The 4506-nt window shown below is 41.7% G+C and overlaps 1 long non-coding RNA gene across 1 annotated transcript; it reads left to right on the top strand.

Moving 5' to 3' along the window:
• The first annotated feature begins 1026 nt into the window (after positions 1-1026).
• Positions 1027-2796, top strand: LOC127534744 (uncharacterized). The gene is made up of 4 exons (XR_007943114.1): positions 1027-1566; positions 1669-1766; positions 1852-1963; positions 2047-2796. It is a non-coding gene; the product is annotated as an uncharacterized LOC127534744 (long non-coding RNA).
• Positions 2797-4506: the final 1710 nt, after the last annotated feature.

Genomic DNA, 4506 nt, shown 5'->3' with positions numbered 1-4506 from the left:
AAGTGTTTCATAGGCTAACTATTATATTTGTCTAATCTAAATACTTCGCTGGTCGAATATCAGGTAGACTATATAATAATTCTGTATAAAACTCTTAACCCCATTTGAGCAAACATTATCCCTACATTAATATTGGTGGAGAAACATTATTATAATCTTACGGTTATAATTGGTGAAGAAAACCCTTACAAACAATTTAAACACATATATCAACATATATCCAGAAATCCTACATCTGGAAGGCTTTTCAGAGAACGCCAGACCTCATGCTCGCTCCCCAGCACCCAGAACTTACCGTTCGCAAGGGTCGTGGAGGTCCCGCTGCCCCAGTCCGGCATCCTGGCCATTCCTGAGGGGACTCGATGCTGCCTCATCAGTTCCCCAAGCAGGAAACTGGTTTGGTTAGAGTGGAAATTATCCAGTCCAAGTGCTCTATCCAGCAGAAAAGGTGTCAGCTTGCTTGGAATGAGGAGCAGCAGAGGTGGCGTTGACCCGTTACAGTGTTTATTTGGAATTCTTTTGTGTTTCTAGCTTAATGTCCTTTGTGATTTTCCATAGCTTGCATGTGTGATTCTGGTAGCTTCGATCAAGTGTCACCCTCTCCCCATTCCCCAACACTCCTGGGGCCTGTTTCACGAAGCAGGTTCATTGAAAACTCTGAGTTTGTTAACCCTGAAATGAGGGAAACTCAGAGTTTTCCATTTCACGAAGCGAGGTAACTCTAACCAGGGAATGCGGGGTAACTCTAGTCTGTTTTACAAAGAGGGGTAACTTAAACTCTCGGTCAGTTACTGTAATGTACTGTGAGCGCCAGGGGTGCTATTCTGGAAATGCTCTTATTACAGCATGTCCCTCCTGAATTGCCGGCTTTAACTGCAGGTGCCATGTTGTTGTGCGTGCGCCAGTCAGTGTTCAATAAACCAACAAACTGCTAACAGTACTCCGTCTCAGTCCCTCAGTATACCCAGCATATTACAGTTACCGCAGTAACAGACTCTGAGACTCTAACCTGCTCGCCAGCAGGTTTATCTTGCAAAACCTCGAGTTTCTCTCTGTCTCCACCCTCTTTCAGCCACACACGCTGTTTCATTTCCTCATTCATTTAGTCAGTAAGCGAGCGAGTTTTGGCGTAGAACAGCTTTTATTAACGATCCAGTGGATGAAGGAGCAGCATTACTGCACAGATAATTAAATATTCGTCGGTAGATTGTTATCAGACCGCGCATAAATGTTCTCGCATTTCCGGACAATTATCGGTTTGAGCGGTACCGTTTCGTAATCATTTCAAGTCCATAATCTACATAAACAACCTAATCCGTCCTTACATTTACATTACCAGCCGCAGTCATGCTCTCACATCCAGCAGATATTGTGTGTTGCGTTGCGGTTCTTTGCAAATGAAATTTTTTATATGATGTCAGAGATGCAGAGTGCTACAGTAAGACAACTGTATGCAGGACAGACAGAAAAGCTTTCCTGGCTCTGAAACGACTTTTATCATCATTTTATCATCATTGTGGACATAAACCTGTCAGAACATCAAGGAGGAGTTCCACAGGATTGCAGGTGAATGATGTAGAGATCTGTTAAATTCATTTTAAATCATATTCTGTTAATGACATTGTGCTGCAAACTCAGACTGGGATTAGTCATTTTAATTTCTTTTAGGATTTCCCAGTGTGATTGGCTGCATAGATGCACACACATCTCCATCACAGCTCCCTCACATCATGAACAGGAAGTCCATTCACAGCATAAATGTGCAGGTTGGCTACAGGTAGACTGACTACTGTTTCTAAATGTTAAAGACTGCATCATAGTTCAACATCTGTCATTCTCTGCACTGTCCAGATCATATGTGATGCTGCATACATCATTTCTAATGTGGAGGCCAAGTGACCTGGGTCTGTTCATGACTCCAGGATTTATGGAGAGTCTAACCTGAGCAACAGACTGCAACGTGGTCAGCAGCCTAAAGATTTTCACAATAGAATTCTCTTGTCTCTCTCCTTTAATATACTCTGATGTATCCACTATACATTACAGGAGAGTTTGATGGCCTTCTGCTGGATGACAGGGGTTACCATGACAATCCAGGCTGATGACCTCATACCCTGACCCTGAACCAGGCCCCCAACAGAACTTCAACCGGGCTCACTGCAGGACCAGAGCCCGGGTGGAGATCACCATAGGTCTGCTGAAAGCCCGTTTCCAGAGCCTACATCACCTCAGGGTGACCCCTGAGAGGGCCTGTGATATTACTGTAGCATGTGTTGTTCTTCATAATATTACCACTATTAGAGGAGAGCAACACCCTGCCCTAAAAATTGAAGACCCAGATGATGACCCCATCCACCTGCAGCTATCCAGGACAGCAGAGCAGTCAGAGACACCGTATGCAATAATCACTTTAGAGTTTAAGTCACCATCATCACCACCACAGCAAATAAAGACATGATACACATTTCATTTGGTCTTCTTTATTTCCTACAAATAAAAGAGATAGTTCAGTTCATGTTCCAGTAGTTAACATAATTCACCTGTGACCATCACCACCTCTAACTTGTGCTCCAGTATTTCAATTTCCAGATCTGCCCTCCTAATCTGTTTTTTTGGATTTTTCTCAGCAAATGCAGTTTGTAAATCTGTTTTACTGATAACTGGGAATACATAGAGGACATTAAATTATACAGTTGCACATGAATTCCACGGAATGAACCTCTGGTGTTTCCTGAACATCCATCTCACTGCAGTGGAAGTTGAGGGACCATCCTGCTGCTGTCCAGCCATGCTCTGTTAAAAAAAAGATGAGAATGTGCAATACTTCAGTGTAGGCTAAATGTCACACTCTATATTCCACCCAAAATGTGAATGGGAAGAGAACTATCAGTAACATACCTCTGTATGCCTTTCTGGATCCCACTCTGTAAAGGCAGCAGACACAGTTTCAGTACATTTAAACTACCATTTGGATAAATCTTTGGAGTGTTGCCTACTTACAGGTACAAGGTCTGTGGTGTGAAGGGGCCAAAAGACAAAAAAGACACAAAAGAGAACTAAATAATCATATATATATATATATATATATATATGCATCTTTTATTCCACCCGATTTACAGGCATCTAATTTCTTTCTGTTGGCTGAGCAGAAGTCTGTGTTAGTTTAAAAAGGCTTAATTATTTAACAGCACATGATATGGATGCAGACATTTAGGCTATGTGTGAATAAAAGAACTGCACAGTCAAACAGCCACTTAATATTTAGGCTACTTTACAATGTAAAACATGATCAACAAGTACCTCCATGAAATAATGCCGAGATCTGACCTGTTTGAACAATGTTTTTATATTTCATCTTAAGCTGCTGCCACGTGCGCTTCTCCACCGCGGGATTTCACCTAAATGAAATAACTTAATATTCTACCATTCAGACAGTTTTTCCCTGTAATATTATTACGATTACAAAGGACTACATTTAAACTTACGCATTGACGCAGCAATGTTCTCCACACCGTCTCCCTCTCTTTTGCAGCTGCAGCGGTGATGCACCAGTTCAAAAACGCAGCCTTTCGCTTCCCCGTTGCCATGGTGACTCGTCGAATCGGGGCTCCATTGATGCTGTCTTTTCAGAGTTGCGGTGCACCCGCTTAACTCCGAGTGAAACTACTCCGAGTTGATTAAACCAACTCAAATCAGCCGTTGTGAAACCGAAAACTCAGAGTTTCCTATCTCAGAGTAGATCAACTCAGAGTTGAGGATTAAACTCAGAGTTTGTTAAACCTGCTTCGTGAAATAGGCCCCTGGTCAGTATTTACTGTGAATCTATTACTAAATCTGTTGAAATTTTAATTTTGGTTCTACCGTGTGTCTTTTTCTGCTCCTGGATCTCTGCACATCCCATAACAATGTGATTTTATCACAAAAAACAATCATGCATTTTGATTTGTTTATGACCCAGCAAACAGACTTTGACTAAACTGAAAAATGACACAGACAGTGTCAGCAGGAGTATTAATTAAATACTACTAATAATATTAATGTTAAGAGTATAAATCAGCGGCATGAGTGGTGTAACATGGTGGGGTGATAGATGTTGTCTGGTGCAGCAGTACAAATCAAATGAGACTGTAGCAGCAGTCACAAGCAGAGTGGAGAGAGAAGGGTGGTAGTGCTGGAACCAAGCATGCCAAGCAGACAGGTCCCCTTACTCACACTTCAGCATCTTAGTGAGCTGAAAAAACAAACCGCAACATATAGAATGAATCCAATGTGCCCAGAACAGTGTACTGGACATTGCTGGCACAGGTTCTTTCAGAGTTTTTTTTTTCTTTTGGTCTTGTGGAAATATACCAAAGTTATCTGGGTCAAAATATACATACAGCAATGGCAATATTTGCTTAAATGTCCTTTGGCCATATCCACCTCAACTTTTGGTAGCAATCCACAAGCTTCTGTTTGTATATTTGATCACTCATCTTGACAGAATCTGTGCATTTAAACAAAGTT

The sequence above is a fragment of the Acanthochromis polyacanthus genome, chromosome 7 (genome assembly GCF_021347895.1).
Source record: "Acanthochromis polyacanthus isolate Apoly-LR-REF ecotype Palm Island chromosome 7, KAUST_Apoly_ChrSc, whole genome shotgun sequence".
Classification (NCBI taxonomy): domain Eukaryota; kingdom Metazoa; phylum Chordata; class Actinopteri; family Pomacentridae; genus Acanthochromis; species Acanthochromis polyacanthus.
Note: the sequence above shows the minus strand (reverse complement) of the source record. Positions and strands in the feature narration are given on the sequence as shown.